The sequence below is a fragment of the Microcaecilia unicolor genome, chromosome 1 (assembly GCF_901765095.1).
Source record: "Microcaecilia unicolor chromosome 1, aMicUni1.1, whole genome shotgun sequence".
NCBI lineage: Eukaryota > Metazoa > Chordata > Amphibia > Gymnophiona > Siphonopidae > Microcaecilia > Microcaecilia unicolor.
This window is the reverse complement of record NC_044031.1, coordinates 330,643,886-330,667,564: the sequence shown is the minus strand read 5'-3', so window position 1 is coordinate 330,667,564 and position 23,679 is coordinate 330,643,886.

The following is a 23,679-nucleotide window of genomic DNA, read 5'->3' as shown; positions in this document are numbered from 1 at the left end:
ACACTCTGGAACAGATGGACTGGAACAAGATGGAACAAGCTGGAACAGACTGGGACTGGGACAGGCTGGACAGAAGGTCAGGAGCAAGCTGGAACAGATAAGCTGGGAATAGGTTGGAGCAGAAGACAGCGGAGCAGAAGACTGCCCCTATCAGACTGACTGTTCACGTGTCCTTTAGATTGTAAGCTCTTTGAGCAGGGACAGTCCTTCCATGTTAAATTGTACAGCGCTGCGTAACCCTAGTAGCCCTAGTAGCGCTTTAGAAATGTTAAGTAGTAGTATTAGCAGCAGGACAGGAGCAAGCCAGATAGACGGATTGAGATAAGCAGGAGCAGAAGCAGAGGAGAGCAGAGCAGCGGAACTGGAACAGGCAGGGATCACAAAGACATGAAAATGGGTCAGAGGGAGAGGATCAACACGAGGGCCTAGGGATTAGCTGCCCAAGGTCACCTGGCTCCCCAAGCTCCTCTCTGAAGGATCAACATCAGGGCCTATGGGTCAGCTGCCCCAGGTCTCCTGGCACCCCACACCAAAGAAACAAAGCTGCAATTGAGGAGCAGCACTCCCAGGCGCCGATCACCCACTGCCTCGCCCCCACCTCAATCACCCGGCCCACGCTGCTCCAGTTACCAGGCAGCGGAAACGAGGGACGAACGGCCGCCACATGGACGCGCGGTCCCGTGGCGCACAGCCTTTCGTCGATCACCCCTCTTCGCTGCTCACGACCTTTCGCCCCGCACCGCCAGCCTCTTGCCTCTCCGCCCCCCTGCCCTACTTTGGAAGAAAGTGAGAAAGAAGGGATATCAGGGAGACATTTAAATACCTCCTTGGCATTAATGTACAGGAGGTGAGCCTTTTTAAAATGAAGGAAAACTCTGGCATGAGAGGGCATAGGATGAAGTTAAGAGGAAATAGGCTCAAGAGTAAACTAAGAAAATACTCTTTCACAGAAAGGGTAGTGGTCATGTGCAATGGCCTCCTAGTGGAGGTTGTAGAGACTATGACTGTGTTTGAATTTAAGAAAGCATGGGACAGGCACATGGGATCTCTTAGGGAAAGGAGGAGTTAGTTGGTTACTGAGGATGGGAAAATTGGATGGGCCGTTTAGCCCTTATCTACCCTCATGTTTCTATTCCTCTGTACACCTGTTTCAGGCACTGCTGCCTGCTTCAGGAGTGCTGCCTCCTTCCTTCCTGGCCATAGGGGTGGCCTGCCCCAGAGGCTGGTAGGGGACCTCTTGACTGAGCCCTCCATCTTGGAGAAAACTTCCCTTGTTCTCTCTTTCTATGACATGTGGTCTCCTGTCCCTTTTTTTTCTTCTCTACATTCCTGTCTGTGACTTCAGGCTCAACTGTGTTCCCCTCTTCCCATGTTCCCCTTCTCTAAGAAATTGCTTCTTTTGAATTCCCTCTCTCAGGAACTTAACTGCTAATTACTGTAGTTGTCAGGATGTTGACAGAAAACAGTGGCACTAGTAATTAGTGAAACTGATTGCTGCTGAATCCTCAGTCTTTCCCCAGGCTTCCCCAAGTCTAGTCCTGCTGACCTCATAGAACTCCTAGGACCTGCTTCTTAAAGGGAAACCCACTTTTTTAAAGCTTCCCTTGCCATAAATTGAGGACCAGGACAGTATGGTTCAAGGTTTCTTTTTTTCCAGGACAAGTGAACACCAGTGCCTTGTGACAATATACTGAGTGGGATGTGCAAATAGATGTATAATAATGATTTAATAAGTTAGCACCTATGTCACAACAAATGGGCTTGTACATTAGACCTCAAACAACTTATCTATTTTGACATGCTGCTTGGATTACTTGTTGATGCTGCAAATGATCAGTCAGTGTTCTTCCTTATTCTTTCTCCTGTGCAGCAGACTGATGTTTGCCTCTGTCACTTATCATTGTAGCTATGACCTGTATTAACAAAGATGGTCCTGTATTTTTCAAAGGGGAACTGGAGGATAAAGGTAGGGGAGGAAGTGGTAGTTGACAGAGAGCTGCTCGTGCTGTTAGTACTGCTTGTTGATGTTCTTACTCTTTCCCCTGCTGTACCCCACTTCCTTTTTGCTTCTGAATCACCACCTTATACTTTTAGCACAGCAGTGTGTTGCGCTGTAGGACAATACTCCATTTTACCTCTGAGTCACACAGGTTGGATACTAGGATGAGGGTTTTCAACTGTTTTCTATATGCACACATAAGGCATCTACTAGTTTTAGCATCTCTAATGTCAATCCCTCTAACTGCTGAAAATTCTTTAATTTTATCCCCAGGATAATCATTATTGAGATGGCAATGTATAGGGCAGTGCTTCTCAAACCAGTCCTCAGGGCACACCCAGCCAGTCAGGTTTTAAGGATATGCTCAATGAATATGCATGATATAGATTTGCATACCAAGGAGGGAGTGCATGCAAATTTATTTCATGCATAAGTGCTATAGATATTCTGAAACTTGACTGGCTGGGTGTGTCTCCAGGACCGGGTTGAGAACTGCTGGTCTAGGGTATATGTCTTCCTATTAGGCATCCTTAAAGGACTTCAACACTTCTATGATCCAAGTCATATTTTTCCAATCCTGACACTCCAGGGGACTTTCAATATCAGTCTCTGTATCCCTTGACAGCTGATGGAGGGAGGATCCTTTCTCTACTAATCTCTCCAGCATCAAATAGGTAGAATTCCACCTGGAGCCAAAAGCTAGAATGAGCTAGAGCTTCATACTTCTGATGTAGCTCATGCCCACCCTTCACGCTCCAATGGAAGTACTCTAATATAATTCTGTACTTATCAGTAGCTTCAAGACTGAGCTGTCTCTTCCCTTGCTCCGCAGATTTAAGTAGTCTGTGCAAGTGTGTGAAACATTGGATATCATAAAAGCCTCCCTCCTCAACCATGTTCTTCCTGTCATCTATTACAAAATGGCCAGGAAAGGGGAAGGAGTTTGAATTAAGCTCACATCTTTCTCAGTACTTTAGCATGATGTAGATTCAGGTATAGGTTCAGTACAATTGGTGTTTGTTTATTTTTTTAATCCTTGGGGGAGTTAAAATTTAAATTTGTACCTGAGGCAATGGAGAGTTGAATGATTTGCCCAGGATCAAAAGATGGTTAGCAGAATTTGAATCTGGCATCTCTGGCTATCAACCTGCTGCTTTATTATGCTACTCCTCCACTACTCTCCTAGCTACTAATCATCCATCATTGTCCTTATTTCTGCTAAAATAATGGCCAAATTGTGGTAATCATCTATCACCTGAGTGTGTTAAACAGTCCAAATGTACCACACTGCTGTGTGCCACCCCTATCTACAACCTACCCCTGACTTGTACAGCTTCTATCAGTGGGCTGTCAAGGAGAGGTAGATGCCTGTAGTATTCTGACTGTTCTAGATGTCACTGGTGAAATATACACTGTTACACTTTGCCTTAGTCGGCTGTGCCTATAGCTGGGCATTGAATTGATTATACAGGCTGGAGATCACCCACTTACAAAATGTTGTCCTGGATTATACTTGATAACTGTGGGCTAAGAGATACAACAGCTGCTTGAATCTCATATCTTCAACCATCTGTAGTAGCTGGTTATCTAGAGTAATCATTTCTCTGATGTACCATCACACCACTTCCTGCCACTTGCCCTGAGACAGTAATGTTAAATACCATTCCATTTCCTCCACAGTGACTTGCATATATGAGCTTTGGAACTGCATGTCTGCCATTTCCATGGAAGGAAGAAACTTGGTGCTCGGCTTTGGAAATGGATTTCCTCTTTTCATTAGCTTTCCTGCAACTGCTAATTGCAGCAGGGCATAGCCAGACCTGTCATTTTGGATGGGCCTTCCAAAATCCCCCTCCACTTTGTTCTACATCTCTCTGTCTCCCTCTCCTCCATCCCCAAGGGAACAGAGTGCACATTCCAGTGGTGTACCCATGGGTGGGCCAGGTGGGCCTGGGTCTACCCAGTTTGGGCTCAGGCCCACCCAAAATTCAGGCATTTTTGTTATGGCTGGCAGGGATCCCCAAGCTGGAAGAGGCCAGCACAGCAGCAGCATATAGATAATGCCACCATTTGCAGCAAGTAGGGAAATGACCTGTTCTGGCCATTGAAGGACCTCTTCCAGCTGACTGGGCTTGGGGACCCCTTTCAGCTCAGATATTTATTTTATTTGTTGGGGGTCATTGGTGCATGGGTGGGGGTATAAAGCACACGGGGAAAATTGTGTGCCCACCTACTTTGGACTCAGGCTCACCCAAATGCCATATCTGAAAATATCTAGCAATTTTTGAACCAGAGAAATGTCTATCTTTTTTTATTCAAAAATTACTGTTTTCTAGATGTTTTTGTGTTCAGTGCATCTATCTTTTGGCACCATTTTTGAAAAAAAAAAAAAATAATAATAATAAGCCATCTGGAATGTCTGGGGGCCAAGATTCTTAATGGACTAGCAATACAGACATCCCAGCAGAGCAGTAGGGCAGCCTAGGGAGCACTGCAATGAACTTCACATACAAGGTTCCAGGTACACATCTCATCATTGTATGTTGTATGGTGAGCCCTTCAGGAATAGCAAAAAAATGTACTGTACCTAATTGTACACCACAACAATAGCCCTTAAGCCTGCAGGTGTCTCCTATATGTAGGTACAGTAGATATTTTGTGGGTTTTGGAGGGTTCACACTTTCCACTGCAGGTTTACCAATTAGAATGGGATATGGGCCTGGGTCCCCTTCTCTACAGTTCACTGCACCAACTACTAAGCTACTCCAGGGACTTATTTGCTGCTTTAATAGGGCTAGCCATAACACCTGAGGTTAGTATGTACTCTCACTTTCACCTCATAGGAGAGTAGGAGGGGGTCAGTGACCTCTGGGAGATTAAGGGGGGGTCATGTCTTTCTCCTTCCAGTGGTCATCTGGTCAGTTTGGGCACCTTTTTGGCACTACATTGTAGTTGAAAAAGGTCCAGCCTAAAATATATGTTTGGCCCTGAATGTTTTTATAATGTTCCATTACTGCAGAAATATATCTAAGTTATAGCCCATCCTAGTCCCTCCCAAAACATGCCTCCAACACATGCTCTTGGGATTTAGATGAGCTTTATATGAACTGCATAGTAAAATGTCTTTAAAATGGGCTTCAAAAATAGTGATTTGGACATTTTTCTGTTTTGAAAATGAGCCTCATAGTATATTATATTTTCTAGTTCTACTTTCTACTCATGATTAAATTCTATACACTGGTGTTAGACAACATGCCCTATAAAAAATTGACTGATCATAAATAAATGTCACAAATCATAAGATCAGATTTCACTCATAGAATACTCTGATTAATGTCAGAACTTTCTTGTTAGATTAGAAAAAAAACAAGTATTGTACCATTAATAACAACCAAGGAAGAATGGGCTGTCTGAAAAATTACATAGAAAGGGAACTGAAAGTCCCAAAAGGTTTGTTTTAATAATACAATGCTGGCAAATACCTAAAAATATGAGGAAAACAAATAGGGCCACCAGAGTCAAGCAACTTTTTTCAGTTTGCCATGTTCACTACAGTACTGTGTGAATATATTACCAAGAATGCAGCTTGCATAGCAGGTCACAGCTGTAAAAAAAAAAAAAAAAAAAAAGTGGCACTGGAATGAATTCTATATATGGTGCTGAAAAATAATCATCCCTGAAAAAAGTGCTATTCTATAGGCCACACTTAAAGTTATGCACAGTTTATAGAAGTGCATATGCCCTGAACTTGCACCTAAGTTTTGGCATGGCCATTTGTACTAACTGAAACATGGTGCAAATATATGCACCTAAATTGGGTGTGCTTCCCTCGTATTCAATACAATGTGTGTAAATACTAGAAATGCTCCTGTTTCATCCATGACCCTACCATTTCCACATGCCTTTTTTTACTTGCATGTAAAATTTAGGTACAGATCCCATACCTTATTTATGTATGTAAGTTCCAATTAAATCTAATTAATGTCAATAATTGCTTGTTAAAAAGTCAGTTATTGGCACTAATTCAATAAAGTTGCATACAAATTGGGCATGCCCACATTTGTATGAACACTTTTTGGTGACTTTTATAGACTTAGGGGGATTATGTCAACAATTTATTACACAGTTTTTACACTATCCACAGTACTATGTGGTTTATAAATTAATATTCATAATAAAATAAAAATATCACATAAAACAATACAAATAAAGCCTATAAAAACAATAAAAGAACATTCAAAAATTGTTATTTCTGATAGAGAACAGATAAGCAGGAACCAACATTTCCAATCAGTAGTAATGGTTTGCATGCTGGAGCCTAGGGCAGAAATTAAGCAGGGGGCCCCGGATCCCCTCTCCTCCCGGCCCCTCCCCTCTGTCTCCCCTTCTGCAATTACTACCACACATAAAGCAACTTTAAATGACTTCTTCACACACAAAATACAGACAGACCTTCACCAAATAAAGAACAAGTGATCATAAATACAAATAGAAATTTAACTTGGAACTTCAAAGAAATTAAACTCAGCAAGTATTACAACACTGGTGAAATAAAAATAGACATGAACTTCTTTTTGTACTGAACACACTGGAGTCCTGGTATCAGACCCCCCCCCCCCCCCCCCCCCCCCCCCCCTCACAAAAAATATATTAGCCTCCTCCCTTGCTGTGGCAGGTGGAGATCCCAAAGAAAGCCCTGCCAGCTGAAAACCACCTCCTTCTGTCTGACAGCCAGAAACCTCCAAGCTCTTCAGGTAGTTGCCACCAGCTGCAGAGGTTGGCGAGTTCTGGCCATAAGACTGAAGGAAGAAGTGTTCAGATGGTGGGGTTTGGGAATTCCTACCAGCTTAGGTATTTATATTTTGCATTTGGGCAAGGGGCACGGGGGAGGGTGGGGAGAAAATTTGGTGCCCATCCACTTTGGACTCAGGGCCACTTCCCCCTCCCTCCCTCTCCATCAGCTGTCTGGCTAAGCCACAGACAATATAAAAGATTTGTGATGCACATATTCCAAAGCTAACATATTCCAGTTAATACATTCAAAATAAAACACTTTTTTCTACTTTAGTTGCCTGGATATTTTATTCTTCCATCATGTTGGTCCCATTTTGTCTCTTCTGCTTTCCTGTGTATTCTGATAATTCCCTTTCCATTTGTCTTTTCTCCTCTCTCCTGTCTTGTTTCATTCTATCACTATACCTGTCTCTGATATACTGATCTTTCCTTTTAGCTCTTCCATCCCTTTTTTTCTTCTCTGCCTCTCGGTCCACTCAAATTTCACCCTCTTTCTCACCTTTTTCCTTTTTACTTTTCAGCTACCTACCAACTTTCCATCTCCCTTTCTCATGCTCTACCTCTCCCATTTCACATCTCACTCCTTCCATAGCCTCCTATTTCCTTCTATCTTTCATCTACTCCTTATTACAACATTTCTAACTCTATACTCACTATCCTTCTCTTTAATCCTCATGACCACATTTCTATCTCTGTACTTACTATCATCCTCTCATTCATCTCCTTGCCCCCACCTCTTCCACATGGTTCTACAATTTCCAGTATATCCCCTCACTCTATTCATATAGCACAGTATCTCCCCCTCTGGGCCCTGACATCTCCCTGTCCTTTTTCCTCCACCACCATCCTGTCCTATCTCTCTTCTCTCCTGTCCCTTCCCCAACAGTCCATCATCTCACCTTCTCTTTCTCCTCCCCCTCATGGTCCTACATTGCTCCCACTCTCTTTCCTTCTAGTCTTCTCTCACCCCATGATCCATTTATCCCTCCCTCCTGCCCACTCCCCTGTCCAACATTTCTCCTTCTCTCCCTCCTTTTCATCCCCTGGTCCAATATCTTTCTTCCTGACTGCCCTTCCATCCAGCATATTCCCCTCCCCTGGACTTGCCAACATCTCTAGGTCCAACATCTCTGCCACTCATTCACTCAGTCTCACTCACTCACTCTCTTTCTCTCAATTCTCTGTGTTTTCTAGTCCCCTCCCCCCCCAGCTCTAGTGTTAGGCGGGGAGAGTCTGATAGGCACGGACGGGGAGAGGGATCTTGGGGTGATAGTATCTGAGGACCTGAAGGCGACGAAACAGTGCGACAAGGTGGTGGCCGTAGCTAGAAGATTGCTAGGCTGTATAGAGAGAGGAGTGACCAGCAGAAGAAAGGAGGTTTTAATGCCCCTGTATAAGACGTTGGTGAGGCCCCACCTGGAGTATTGTGTTCAGTTTTGGAGGCCATATCTTGCGAAGGATGTTAATAAAATGGAAGCGGTGCAAAGAAAAGCTACGGGGATGGTATGGGATTTGCGTTCCAAGACGTATGAAGAGAGACTTGCTGACCTGAACATGTATACCCTGGAGGAAAGGAGGAACAGGGGTGATATGATACAGACGTTCAAATATTTGAAAGGTATTAATCCGCAAACAAATCTTTTCCGGAGATGGGAAGGCGGTAGAACGAGAGGACATGAAATGAGATTGAAGGGGGTCAGACTCAGGAAAGACGTCAGGAAGTATTTTTTCACGAAGGGGGTGGTGGACGCTTGGAATGCCCTCCCGCGGGAGGTGGTGGAAATGAAAACGGTAACGGAGTTCAAACATGCGTGGGATATGCATAAAGGAATCCTGTGCATAAGGAATGGATCCTCAGAAGCTTAGCTGAAATTGGGTGGCGGAGCAGGTGGGGGGAAGAGGGGTTGGTGGTTGGGAGGCTAGGATAGGGGAGGGCAGACTTATACGGTCTGTACCAGAGCCGATGATGGGAGGCGGGACTGGTGGTTGGGAGGCGGGAAATACTGCTGGGCAGACTTATACGGTCTGTGCCCTGAAAAGGACAGGTACAAATTCAAGGTAAGGAATACACATATGAGTTTGTCTTGGGCAGACTGGATGGACCATTGCAGGTCTTTTTCTGCCATCATCTACTATGTTACTATGTAGTCTGGAATTCCCCCCCCCCCTCTCTCTCTCTCATCCCTCCCCGCCCCACTCCTGGACTAACTTGCAACAATTCCAGGGGCCCCCGCAATCTAGACATCTCTTCCTCTCATCATGATCCATCTGTCCTTCCCTCACCTTCCTGGTTGTCTTTAAAAATCATTTTCCCTTCTCAGGGGGGCCAGGGCATGGCAGCCATTCTCACAAGCTGCCTGCGGCTGCCACAAACCATTCCCTCTGCTGCATTCCGCCCAGGTGTAAATAGTTGCATCAGAAGGGAATGAGATTTTGGCATAGGAAAAGCTTTACGGCAGCCGCAGGCAGTTTTTGAGAATAGCTACCCTGCTGGGGCCCCTCTGAGAAGAAAAAATAATTTTTAAAGAACACCGGGAATGTCAGCGGAAGGGAGGAGGAGACAGACCATGGTGAGGAGAAGGCTAAGAAATGCCTGGACTGTAGGGCCCCCTGGAGCTACGGGGCCCAGGGCACCTGCCTTGTTTGCCCCCCCCCCCCCCCCCCCCATTAAATGCTGACCCTGATGGGCTGGATCTGAAAATAAACAAGGGCATTTACAATACACTGGCAAAATTTAAAGTTTAATATTATTTTGTTTATTAATACATGATATTTTCCTATGTTTTCAGCCTATAAATAAGCTGGCCTTCTGGCATTTGCCAGAGTTGACAGATTTTCAACATAAGCCTGCTCATGAGAGATCATAATTTGGATGGGGGAGGGGAAAGGAAGGGACATTTTTGTTTTGTTTATTTTTGATAATTCACTCTCTGTTTCCTTGAAATCCAAAAACCAGGGTTATTCTACCATGCCTATAAAATACATGAATCCTATCCTTCTTATAAAAGATACAAAATGTTAGCTATTTACTTTTTTCTTTTTAAAAAGCAACATTTGGGGGCTCATTTTTGAAAGAGAAGGACATCCATCTTTTGACATAAATCGGAAGATGGACATCCTTCTCCCAGAGACGTCCAAACTGGTATAATCAAAACCCAATTTTGGATGTCTCCAACTGCAGTCCGTCGCAAGAACGTCCAAATTTCAAGGGGGCGTGTCTGAGTTGTAGCAACGGCGGGATTTGGGCATGCCTAACACTTGGACGTCTTTGACCTATAATTGAAAAAAGGACATCCCAGACGAACAATTGGACGTTTTCACCCAGATGTCTTTTTATTACAAATGACCAGATGACCACCGGAGAAAATCGGGGATGAGCTCCCGTTACTCTCCCAGTGGTCACTAACCCCTCCAACCCTCAAATAACATCTTTCAAAATATGTTGTGCCAGCCTATATGCCAGCCTCAGATGTCATACTCAGGTCCATGACACCGCGTGCAGGTCCCAGCAGCAGATTTTGTGGGTACTGCAGTGCACTTCAGACAGGCGGACCCAGGCCCATACCCCCCCTACCTGTTACATTTGTGGAGGAAACAGCAAGCTCTCCAAAACCCACCAGAAACCCACTGTACCCATATATATGTGCCCCCTGAACCCGTAAGGGCTATGGTAGTGCTGTACAGTTGGGGGTAGTGGGTTTGGGGGGGGGGGGGGGCTCAGCACACAAGGTAAGGAAGCTATGTTCCTGGGAGCATTTTATGAAGTCCACTGCAGTGCCCCCTAGGGTGCCCGGTTGGTGTCCTGGCATGTGAGGGGGACCAGTGCACTACAAATGCTGGTGCCTCCCACGTCCAAATGGCTTGCATTAGGACGTTTTTGACATGGACGTCTTTGGTTTCGAACAGGGGGGTAGCTACTATGGGGCCACGGGGGCCAGGGCCCCCGTAGATTTGGCACTGGACCCCCTGCCAATGACCCTCTCAACTCCCCCTCCCGCCGCCAACCCACCGTCAACCTGCCGTCGCCGTCTGCTACCTTTGCTGGCGGGGGACCCCAACCCTGCCAGCCAAAGTCTTCTTGCTTCATTTGGTTTCTGAGTCTGTCTGACGTCCTGCACGTTGTATGTTCAGGATGTCAGACAGACTCAGAAACTAAATGAAGCAAGAAGACTTTGGCTGGCTGGCGTTGGGGTCCCCCGCCAGCAAAGGTAGGCAACGTTGGGCGGGGGGTCGTCAGCGGGCGGGCCACAGTTATTGGAGGTGGTTCTGGCGGTGGTGGGGGTGTCGACAATGGCGGGCAGCGACGGCAATGGCGGCAGTGGTGGGGGGCGGTGGTGGCACCAGGGGGGGCTAAAATGTGCCTCCTCGGCTCTGGACCCCCCCTAACGGCGAAGTCCAGATATGCCCCTTTCAAAAATCGCAGAAAGTCAGAAATGTCCATGTCTAGGGACGTCCAAATCTACGGACGTCCAAATTTAAGGATTTGGACGTCTCTGATGGTATTTTCAAAATGAAAGATGGACGTCCATCTTTTTTCAAAAATTCAGTTTTCCCCGCCCCTGGATTTTGAAGTTTTGCAAAGACGTCCAAATCACAACTTGGACGTTTCTTTCAAAAAAAGCCCCTCTTTGTCTCTTTGTAATCCCTATTGATGTTTAGCAGAAAAAAGTATGCCAACTTATTACAGTTATGAGAATCCCTTTTCCTCCCCATCTTTCCCCCTCCTCCTTGCTTTCAAATTCTTCTCCCCAAAAAAGTCCAAAGGGGAAAAAAAAAGATTTTCCTGACGCATTCTGACCTGTTCTTCATTTCTCTTTAGATCAGTTGACTTATGACTTTAAAGCAGTGGTTCCCAAACCTGATGCTGGAGGCACCTCAGCCAGTCAGGTTTTCAGGATATCCATAATGAATATTCATGACAGAGATTTACATGCACTTTCTCCACTGCCATCAAATCTCTCTCATGAATATTCATTGTGAATATCCTGACAACCTGACTGGCTGGGGTGCCTCCAAGACCAGGTTTGAGAACCACTACTTTAAAGTATAAATATTAGAACAAAATAAAAACAAATTATAAAGAAATACATTATAAAAATCATATTTATTCTCAGTAGAGTTAGAGATAACTCTGAAATCCTTGGTTGATTTATCCCATGCCTATCGAGTTAGGGAGCATGCTGGAAAGAATGAAGGATTATAACCTGTATAGTCATATGCCAATGATCAGCAAAACATCTTACATGGAAAGACATCACATACAGAACCATAACCTTGTGCTTCCAACAGTTGTTCTTGGAAATTTCACTGTATTGAGCTCACACCATGGCTGTACTTCCAAAATCAACATTCTGGCATGCACTGATGTGTGCATATCTATTTGGGTATCATTGAGAAGCTGGTACATAAGTACATAAGTACATAAGTAGTGCCATACTGGGAAAGACCAAAGGTCCATCTAGCCCAGCATCCTGTCACCGACAGTGGCCAATCCAGGTCAAGGGCACCTGGCACGCTCCCCAAACGTAAAAACATTCCAGACAAGTTATACCTAAAAATGCGGAATTTTTCCAAGTCCATTTAATAGCGGTCTATGGACTTGTCCTTTAGGAATCTATCTAACCCCTTTTTAAACTCCGTCAAGCTAACCGCCCGTACCACGTTCTCCGGCAACGAATTCCAGAGTCTAATTACACGTTGGGTGAAGAAAAATTTTCTCCGATTCGTTTTAAATTTACCACACTGTAGCTTCAACTCATGCCCTCTAGTCCTAGTATTTTTGGATAGCGTGAACAGTCGCTTCACATCCACCCGATCCATTCCACTCATTATTTTATACACTTCTATCATATCTCCCCTCAGCCGTCTCTTCTCCAAGCTAAAAAGCCCTAGCCTTCTCAGCCTCTCTTCATAGGAAAGTCGTCCCATCCCCACTATCATTTTCGTCGCCCTTCGCTGTACCTTTTCCAATTCTACTATATCTTTTTTTAGATACGGAGACCAGTACTGGCACACAGCATGTGCCAGTATCCTACAGCTTCATGTCTTAATAGAACTATTATAAGCCAATCTTATGCCAGACATATTAATGATGATCCAGACCATGATCAAGGTCTGTGAACTCTTTTGTCAAACAGATATGTTGACCCCTGCCTATCCTAGCTAACTGCAATGAATATGGAAGAATCCAAAGCAGAAGTCGTGCAAGCTGCATATCTGACATACTGCTGACATCCTCCACAAAAATCTCACATCACAAACAGATCAGCTAGAGCCTTAGCAATGATCAAGGTGACAAGGCAGATTACATTCTATGAGTGTATGTCCTTGCACACATGCCATGAGAGAAACCCTGGCGAGGAACATATAACAGTTTAATTGAACTTTTGGAGGTCCCACATGCCTTGAAATTGTTTTGTAACATAAGTTGTTTTTTTTCCTTCTAATTTATGATGTAGTATGAAATACATAGACCACTGGGTGCCAAAATACACATCATAGGGGAAGTTGCTCAGAGTTGGCAGATTTGAACATAGTAAGCAATAAGTAGTGCTAAAGATTAATAAAGAGCAAAAAGGGAAACCTTTTTTTTTTTTTTTTTACTTTTTCTGTGAATATTTATTAGGAGTAAATTTATATTATGGGTGATTTTTAGGCTTTTAACTTTTTTTTGATCCCCAGTTTTGCTTTTATCAAGTTCTAATAGTTTTTAGTTCATTTGACCTTTGACCCTTCACAGCATGTAAACAGTGAGGAGCTGTGCACTGTTGATTGCTGTCAGTAAGGTGGTGAATTTGCTTTGCTTGAGAGGTAGTGCTGCACTGTAAGTACTTTGTTTTACTGCTGCTTGAGACTTTTTAATAGTTTCATTTGTTTTTTCTTTTTTTAGGGTTTTGGGGACATTTTAACTATTAGGGGAAGCTGGATATTTTCTCCCCTATAGGTATGTGTTTCTCTTTTGATGTTCTTTATTAATTTTTAGCATTACTTATTACTAATATACTCAGTATTATGTTTTCATTCACAAACACATCATGATCTGTTTGGTTGCTTTTCCATTTTTATTCAAGTATTTGTGTGTTTTAATTGGGATTGGTTTATTAATGAACACAGACTGCACTTTCTACCTATTTTACTGTTTTTAATTTCACATTGGTTTCATTGTCCTGCAGTGAAAACTGGTTGCTTTTAATGTATTACATATATTACTGTTGTTTACTTAATTAGTTCTAATAATTGTGATTGTTTTATTTGTTTATTTATCAGGTTCTAACCCCTGACGTAAGCCTCGGGTGAAATGTGTCCACAGCGGGCGATTGTTTTAATAAACTTGCCCAGCATTTCAGTACTTCTGGTCTGCTTTTTGTGTTTGCTTCTTTCAAATGAGTGCACACTATTATCAGAAAATGAACAAAAAAACATGTTTTTCTGTTTGGTTTCAAGTTTCAATGCCATGCAACAATATGTTGCAAACGACGGCCCATCTCTGCTGAATGTTAGTCTATAAATTAGGATAATAAAACAAAAAAAAAAAAACCACCCGCCTCAGTGTATAACTGAAAAATGAACAAAACCTGCAATAACTCCAATAATGTGATAAATAAAAGAGAAGACACTCAGTTAAAGGGGCTACAGCACAAATGCCCCTGGAGCACAAAATAGGAATGTTCCAACTTTATAGCTAGTCATAAAAAACTCCTCAGCATCATAGGTCCTCTCTAATGTGCTAAATCATGAAGACTTTGGCACAACAAAAGCAAGTTAGGTCTCTAACATAGAGTTATAGAGTGAATGCAAATCAAATGATGCCCAGCTTGAGCATGATATAATAATTTGCTTGTTCCAACTCCACAGCAATAAGCCGGCAAAAATACACTCAAGTATCAAGTACAAACTACTTATCTTGAGTGCTCCAGACTTCAAAGGCTGCCTAACAGAGAACCCCATTTAGTTGCTTCCTCAGGGACAGTCCACTTTCTCCGAATGCCAGAACATGACAGGAAAAGCAGAAAGTCTGCTCTAAACTAGCTGCCAAAGATAGTGAACAGAGCAGTTAACTTTAGTCAAAAATTAGGGTTCCTATTTTTAGCTGAAATGAGGTGTTCAGCATTGTTTGAATATCAATCTTTCAGTGAATCAGATCCCAAGTATCTTCTTTCATGTCATAATTCTACATCAGAGTGTGAAATATATTATGATGTCTTTATGTGCGATCTGTAGAGTTGTTAGGCAGAACTATAGACACATAGGTCAGATGTACTTACGGTTTTTGCTGTATTTTACGTCTATAGGAAAATGTTTTGTACCTATAGTCCAAATGCTCAATTTTCTCTGGCATACTGTATTAGTACAGTGCGCCTAACCTCCAGTGTGACATCTGCTTTTATCTCATCATAGAAGTCTATCTTTTCTAGCATCCATCCATTTATATTAGTACTGTTCAGCAGTTTTTTTTTTACTTTGAGAAAATGCCGGGACAGAATGTTAGTCATATGTTTTAGGTAGTTATTGCTTATGCTTCTTGTGTTCCTGTCTTTTTCTGAAACATTTTAATCTGAAAATCCCTATCTTTATATTCAGTAATAAGCAGATTTATTTGATATTCAACTCATTCAGCTGAATAGTGAAAGGTAATCTCTAAGAACTGAACAAATATAAAAAGTTTGCTAAATCCTAAAGCACAGCAGTACTGCATTTGAGATAATACTTTCACAACCACTCAGGGTTTAGGAAAAATGTATTCTCTTTAATGGGTGCACTTATTACTTCCCACTTTTAACTTTATAGTGTGGAACAAATGCTGAGCCCATACTAATCTTGTAAAACATGAAGGGCATGATATTCAAAGTGACTTATTGAGAAAGTGGTGGCACTGAACATATATGTGATTTTTTTTCTTGTTTGTTGCTTCTAGTTATACAACTACCCCTTACTTCTATAACTGGTTGCTCAAATATAGGAGCTATTTGCACATCTTCATTTATAAAACCACATGTAAGTAAGCATTTATGTGCATAAATGGTGGCAGCACACTCTAATACATTGCATGACTTATGTTGCATACATAAATCAGATCGTATTCTAGATATGTGTGTGCAATTTAAGCAGCTTAATAATCCAATCAGTGCTGATAATTGCCACTTAACAAGCAGTTGACACTGGCATTAATTAGAATTTACATGCATAACTAAGTGTATTCTGTAAAGCAATGCATGCAAATTCTAAGGCGCTTATTTGGAAAAGGGGCACAGCTATGGGTGTGGAATGGGCGGGTCATGGGCATTCTGAAAATTTATGCAATATACACTTGGTCTGTGCCTAATTTAGGCATCAGTATTAATTGCCCCTGACTACATTTACTTGTGTGTATTCTATAAACTGCGCTGAAATTTAGGCATATTCTATAAGGTATGGCAAAATTTAAGAGTACTTTATAGAATACACCTAGGCATATTTTTTCAGCACTGCTTTTTAAGGCATGCCATATGGAATCTAGCCCCATATGCACATAACTTAGTTTATAAATGCAAGGGAGGAGTTCACAGAGGAGCAGGGGTGGGCTATAGGTGTATCTAATAGATATGTTGGCAACATATGGAATGCTATAAGTTACACATGTAGTTGCTGCATTTAGGTGCACCCAGTTATGTCTGCCATAGACCTGCCATAAATTGACACACCTAAATGTAGGTATGCCAATGCCAACTTATACTAGTATTCTGTAACAGGATCTGGGAGCCCAGATGTCATTATAGAATAGATGATCCCAAGGCTGTATCAATACATCTAGATGGAGGACTCCATAGGGTGCCATTCTATAACAGATGCCTAGAATCAAACATTCAGAGGGTGCACTGTAGAAGCTTATTCTATAAAGGAAACTAGGGTGGACACATGAGAACAGAGTGTATAAAGGAGCATGGGAGGGAGATGGGCGGGGCTGCAACTTACGTGTGCAACTTACAGAATATAGTAAGGTAGGCATGCTCTTGATGCATTTGGATGCTTGTGTAACTCTGGGTGCTTAAATATAAGGTACGCTGATACCAGGTCACGCTAGTATTCTATAAAGGAATGGATGCCCAGATGTCAATATAGTATAGGATCTCTCTATATGACATCAGGGCATCTAAATTAAGGTAACCACTTATAGAATTGCCCCCATATATGGCACCTGAAAAATCAGCACCAAAAATATTTCTGTCTAGGCATATTCTGTAAAGCGCATCTAGATTTAGGTGCGGTTTATAGAATACACCTAGCAGCAATGCCTGCACCTAACTCTAGGTTCGTCCATTTACATCAAGTAAAATTGGTGTAAATACTGGTGCCTAAGTTAGGCACAGAGAATGTGTATTCTATAACCGTGTATTCTGTAACGTTGTGCATAGATTTTTGCAATGCCTATGGTCCACTCATTCCATGTCCATGGCCACACCCCCTTTTTGGCAGCACTCATTAAAATTTACGTGCATCATTTTACAGAATATACCTAGAAGGTTTTGTGCCAATAATTGCTTGTTAAGTGGCAATTATTGGTGCTGATTGGATTGTTAAGAAATTAAATTGCATGCGCAAGTCCAAAATCAGATTTGAATGCACAATTTTGGTCACGCTATATAGAACTAGACAACTTCGAGCCACTGCTATGATCTCTGCTGAAGTAAAAATCAGAGGGAAGAAGATCTGGTAAAATGATGTCCAGAGACCACAGAGGCATTTTTCTAAGCCCTGGATGCTGTGGGGGCATGTCCATAACACACTGTTATGGGCATTTGCATATCAGCCACGCTTAGCAGGTGGCTGCTCTATGCATGTGCTGGTGCATTCCCCAACCGATCAGCATTCTGTAATAGCAAGATGCTCATTTGCATTCAGTTTTCTCCGGGCATTGTTTGCTATTTCCAATTTGGTAAATTTTAGCAAGGATCTTTAAGCAATGGATTTTTTGTGGGGACTTTTGAGCATCTACTGGTTAGTATGACTCTCTCCAGCGAAATCAATTTCCTAACTCCTTAGGAATAGTAATCTTGACACCTATCCCTAAAAATCCTCCTCAAAATATTGCAGATCCCTTGAATTACAAACCAATAGCAAGTAAATAAACATGGTTTAATGGGACAAAGTTAGCATGGTTTCAGCCAAGTGAAGTTTTGCCTCACTAATTTGCTTCATTTCTTTGAAGGCATGAATAAACAGGTGTATAAAGTTGAGCTGGTTGATGTAGAGTATATACATTTTCAGAAAGATTTTGACAAAGGTTCTGATGAGAGACTCCTGAGAAAATTAAAGAATCATGGGAGAGGAGGCAATATTCTGTTGTTGGTTAGGAATTGGTTATTGGACAGAAAACAGAGGGTACGATTAAATGGCTATTTCTCTCAATGGAAAAGAGTGAATCGTGGTGTGCTGGGACTGGTGCTATTTAGCATATTTATAAATGATCTGGAAATTGGAATGACGAGTGAGGTTATTAAATTTGCAGGTGACTCAAGACTATTTAAGGTTGTGAAAACACATGCGGACTGTGAAAAATTGCAGGAAGACACATAGACTGGAGTGGGCTTCAACGACAACTCCAGCAGTTGGACCATAAGGCTAGGGCCAGATAGACTTCTATGGTCTATGTTCCAGAAACACAAAAGAAAGACCATAATCAAGTACAGTGGGGGAAATAAGTATTTGATCCCTTGCTGATTTTGTAAGTGTGCCCACTGACAAAGACATGAGCAGCCCATAATTGAAGGGTAGGTTATTGGTAACAGTGAGAGATAGCACATCACAAATTAAATCCGGAAAATCACATTGTGGAAAGTATATGAATTTATTTGCATTCTGCAGAGGGAAATAAGTATTTGATCCCCCACCAACCAGTAAGAGATCTGGCCCCTACAGACCAGGTAGATGCTCCAAATCAACTCGTTACCTGCATGACAGACAGCTGTCGGCAATGGTCACCTGTATGAAAGACACCTGTCCACAGACTCAGTGAATCAGTCAGACTCTAACCTCTACAAAATGGCCAAGAGCAAGGAGCTGTCTAAGGATGTCAGGGACAAGATCATACACCTGCACAAGGCTGGAATGGGCTACAAAACCATCAGTAAGACGCTGGGCGAGAAGGAGACAACTGTTGGTGCCATAGTAAGAAAATGGAAGAAGTACAAAATGACTGTCAATCGACAAAGATCTGGGGCTCCACGCAAAATCTCACCTCGTGGGGTATCCTTGATCATGAGGAAGGTTAGAAATCAGCCTACAACTACAAGGGGGGAACTTGTCAATGATCTCAAGGCAGCTGGGACCACTGTCACCACGAAAACCATTGGTAACACATTACGACATAACGGATTGCAATCCTGCAGTGCCCGCAAGGTCCCCCTGCTCCGGAAGGCACATGTGACGGCCCGTCTGAAGTTTGCCAGTGAACACCTGGATGATGCCGAGAGTGATTGGGAGAAGGTGCTGTGGTCAGATGAGACAAAAATTGAGCTCTTTGGCATGAACTCAACTCGCCGTGTTTGGAGGAAGAGAAATGCTGCCTATGACCCAAAGAACACCGTCCCCACTGTCAAGCATGGAGGTGGAAATGTTATGTTTTGGGGGTGTTTCTCTGCTAAGGGCACAGGACTACTTCACCGCATCAATGGGAGAATGGATGGGGCCATGTACCGTACAATTCTGAGTGACAACCTCCTTCCCTCCGCCAGGGCCTTAAAAATGGGTCGTGGCTGGGTCTTCCAGCACGACAATGACCCAAAACATACAGCCAAGGCAACAAAGGAGTGGCTCAGGAAGAAGCACATTAGGGTCATGGAGTGGCCTAGCCAGTCACCAGACCTTAATCCCATTGAAAACTTATGGAGGGAGCTGAAGCTGCGAGTTGCCAAGCGACAGCCCAGAACTCTTAATGATTTAGAGATGATCTGCAAAGAGGAGTGGACCAAAATTCCTCCTGACATGTGTGCAAACCTCATCATCAACTACAGAAGACGTCTGACCGCTGTGCTTGCCAACAAGGGTTTTGCCACCAAGTATTAGGTCTTGTTTGCCAGAGGGATCAAATACTTATTTCCCTCTGCAGAATGCAAATAAATTCATATACTTTCCACAATGTGATTTTCCGGATTTAATTTGTGATGTGCTATCTCTCACTGTTACCAATAACCTACCCTTCAATTATGGGCTGCTCATGTCTTTGTCAGTGGGCACACTTACAAAATCAGCAAGGGATCAAATACTTATTTCCCCCACTGTATATAATATCACACTCATTGATTTAATCATGAATTGATAATGAGTGTGACTATTGGGCAGGCTGGATGGACCATTCTGGTCTTTATTTGCTGTCACTTACTATGTTAAAATTAATCCTTTTTGCTCCCGGCTCTGACACACGCATGAGCATCAGATGTCATCTGACCTACTGGTGCATGCATGTGGTGACCTCTCAGCACACAGTGCCAGTAAATCAGAGACAAATCTTACATGTGCACACCAGAGTGTTCCAAGTTTCAGCATCCATTCCTTCCTTGCCTACAGTGCTGTGGGTCAAATCCAGAGAGAGACTGAGGGAGCTGACTGGAATTTTCTTTTATGTACCATTAAATTCTTACAGTGATGGGTGGGGATGGGTTAAATTCTTGCAGGGACGGGTGGGGATGGGTTAAATTCTTAGGGGATGGGTGGGGACGGGTTGGGATGGGTTACATTTTTGCGGGGATGGATGGGGATGGGTAAGATTCCAGTGGGGACGGGTAAGATTCCAGCAGGGACGGGCGGGGATGAGTAAGATTTCTGTCCCCGTGCAACTCTCTACAAGGAAGCACATTGGTTGGTCTTGGTTTCCACTCCCCTTCGCAGCCGTCATTCCTGTACACTACAAAAAAAAAACAAACTATGAGATGCTGCTTCACACTGTCATTTTTACTTTGAGGGAGGGAGGGGGTGTTGGCGGGGGAGGGGGGACCCTGTAACTGGGAAAAAGGGAGGGAGGGAGGGGAGGTAAGCAAGGAAGCACATTGGTTAATCTCTGTTTCCACTCCCCTACGAAGCCGTCATTCGTATAAACACAAAAAAAAGCCAAACTAGGAGCTGCTGCTTCACACTGTCGTTTTTAAATTGAGGGAGGGACGGATGGGGGACCCTGCAACTGGGAAAAAGGGAGGGGGGACCCTGCAACTGGGAAAAAGGGAGGGAGGGGGACCCCCTGCAGCTGGGACGGAGGGGGGAGATCCTGCAACTGGGGGACAGACCGGGGGGGGGGGGGGCGCTACCCTGGAACTGGGTGGGAGGGAGGGGGGACTCTGGCACATACTCTCATTCTCACACACACTCGCACCCAGTCTCACTCTCTCTGTCACACACACACACACTCGCACATTCACTCTCTCTCTCACACAGTCACTCTCATACACACTCTCTCAAACATACACACTCCGAGGAAAACCTTGCTAGCGCCCGTTTCCTTTAAAACAGAAACGGGCCTTTTTTACTAGTATTATATATTTCTTTTACTAATCTTCTCTGGTAATATATAACTCAGTCTATTTTCACACTTTCTTCACTGTATGTTAGGATAAACTATTAGATGATTGGGGCCCGGGCTCATTAGTTCTATACTGTTTTTCCTGTCGGATCTGTATCCCCCCACCACCACTTGATGAAGGATTTCTCCTTCACAACAAGCAACCATCTCAATCCTGAAAGTGATCAGGGGATGGATTGGGGTTGGGGGGGGGGGGGGAGGACAAGCGCAGTTCAATGCTGCTGATGTCATTTGCCAATATGAGCATGCGCATCTTTTTTTGCGCCATTTTCATCACTTTAAATAATGGATGTAATAATCTCTCTTCTCTTTTTTTCAACGCTGAAGCAGTTGAACCTGCATTTCTTCTTTAACGGTATGTACAAGAGATATTTTTTTAGGCATAAAGTTATTATGACATTGCTTTATAAGTGGTGGCTTTTTCATCTCTTCTGTTTCTTACAGAATATAGCCCCCTTTTTAATTTTAACCACACAGAAAAATGTTATTTTTGCTGTTTCTCTCACGTTCACTAAGCACTTTTACACGCTGGTAACCGGAGACTTTTCAATGTATCTACGGCAGAATATGTATCTTTTTTAAGCACTTCCTTGACATTTATCTACCCCATCACATTGTTCTATACCCTACACATTTTCTATGGTCTTGTGTACTTACGTTTTACTTTGCAAGGCATTTGCTTAATAACTATTCCATAGGCACTTTATTAATAATGCTGACGTATTCGTTTTATTGTTCCTGCTTTTCTTCTCGATCTGTATTCTTTACACTACTCAGCTTATTTATTGCACGATCTATGTTTCTCTTTTCTGCACTTCACCATTGACTAGTCATACGCTATGTGTCACATCCGTAGTAGACCTGTTTATGTATGAGCACTTATATCTGATTTGACTCAACCTTTTTTTTCACTGCATGTTCATTGAGACTAACATCCTGTTTCTGATAGTGACCAATTTAGGTTTCTAGTAAGTCCCTGTTGCTCATTCCCTGAAGTAGTGATCTTCGGTTTACCTGGCTATTAGATACTATTGACTGTCTCTTCCTGAAAATTTTCCAAGCCTTTAATAATCCCAGCTATACTATAAGCCTTGACCACATCCATCTTGAACAAATTTCATAGTGTAACTGTCTATTGCTGGGGGAAAAGCATATTAAATTATTTTAAACTTCCTACCACTTAATTTTATTGATTTATACCTTAGATCTAGTAATATTTGAAAGGCAATTAACTGTTCCAATTAACTTTTTTTTCTGTACCATACATATTTTTATTATCCTTTGTCATGTTCCCTAAGAAACTCTTCTCAAGCTAAGGAGTCCAAAACTGTTATGTCTTTCTTCCTAAAGGAGCAATTCATCATCCTTTGCTATTTTTGTTGCCCTTCTCTGTACCTTTTCCATTCCTCCTATGTCTTTTTTGAGATGGGAGGAGCAGAGCAGAATACAAAATTCAAAGTATGGTTGCAGCATAGGTCTATACAGAGGCATTAATATTCACAATTTTGTTTTCTATTCCTTTGTGAATAGGTCTTAAATGCTCTGATTTTTTTTGATCACCCACTGCATGTTGAGCTGAGATATCAAAGTGAATCCACAATGAATTGATGGATGTTTTCCTAAGTAATAATTCTTAATGAGAAATTCAGCATTGTATACATATAGTTAGGATTATTTCTCCCATGTGCATCACATTAAACTTGTCCACATTAAATTTCATTTGCCATCTAAATACGCAGTGCCCCAGTCTCATAAGTCCTCCTTCCAATCCTCACAATCTGCTCAAATTTTAATTACTCTGAATAATGTTGTGTTTGCAAATATCATTACCTAATTCATTGCTGCACTTTCCAGATCATTAATGAGTAACTTAAACAGCACCAGTTTCTCGATAAATCCTTAAGCATGCCACTCGTTTTCTTTATCCACTGGAAAAACCATCTGTTTAGCCCTATTCACATTCCTATTCTGTAACTAGCTACCAATCCAGAATAGGACATTGCTTCCTATCCTATGACTTTTTACATTTCAGCAGCATTATCTTATGAAGAATTCTATCAAATGGTTTCTAAAAATCTATGGGGTCCTTTTACTAAGGTGTGCTGAAAAATGGCTTGTGGTAGTGTGGGTTTGGGGTGCGCGCCAATCCATTTTTCAACACACCTGTAAAAAAGCCCTTTTTTATTTTTGCCAAAAATATACATGCAGCAAAATCAAAATTGCCGTGCGTCCATTTTGGGTCTGAGACCTTACCGCCAGCCATTGACCTAGTGGTAAAGTCACATGCGATAACTGGGTGGTAATGACCTACTTGTGCCAAATGCCACTTGGCACATAT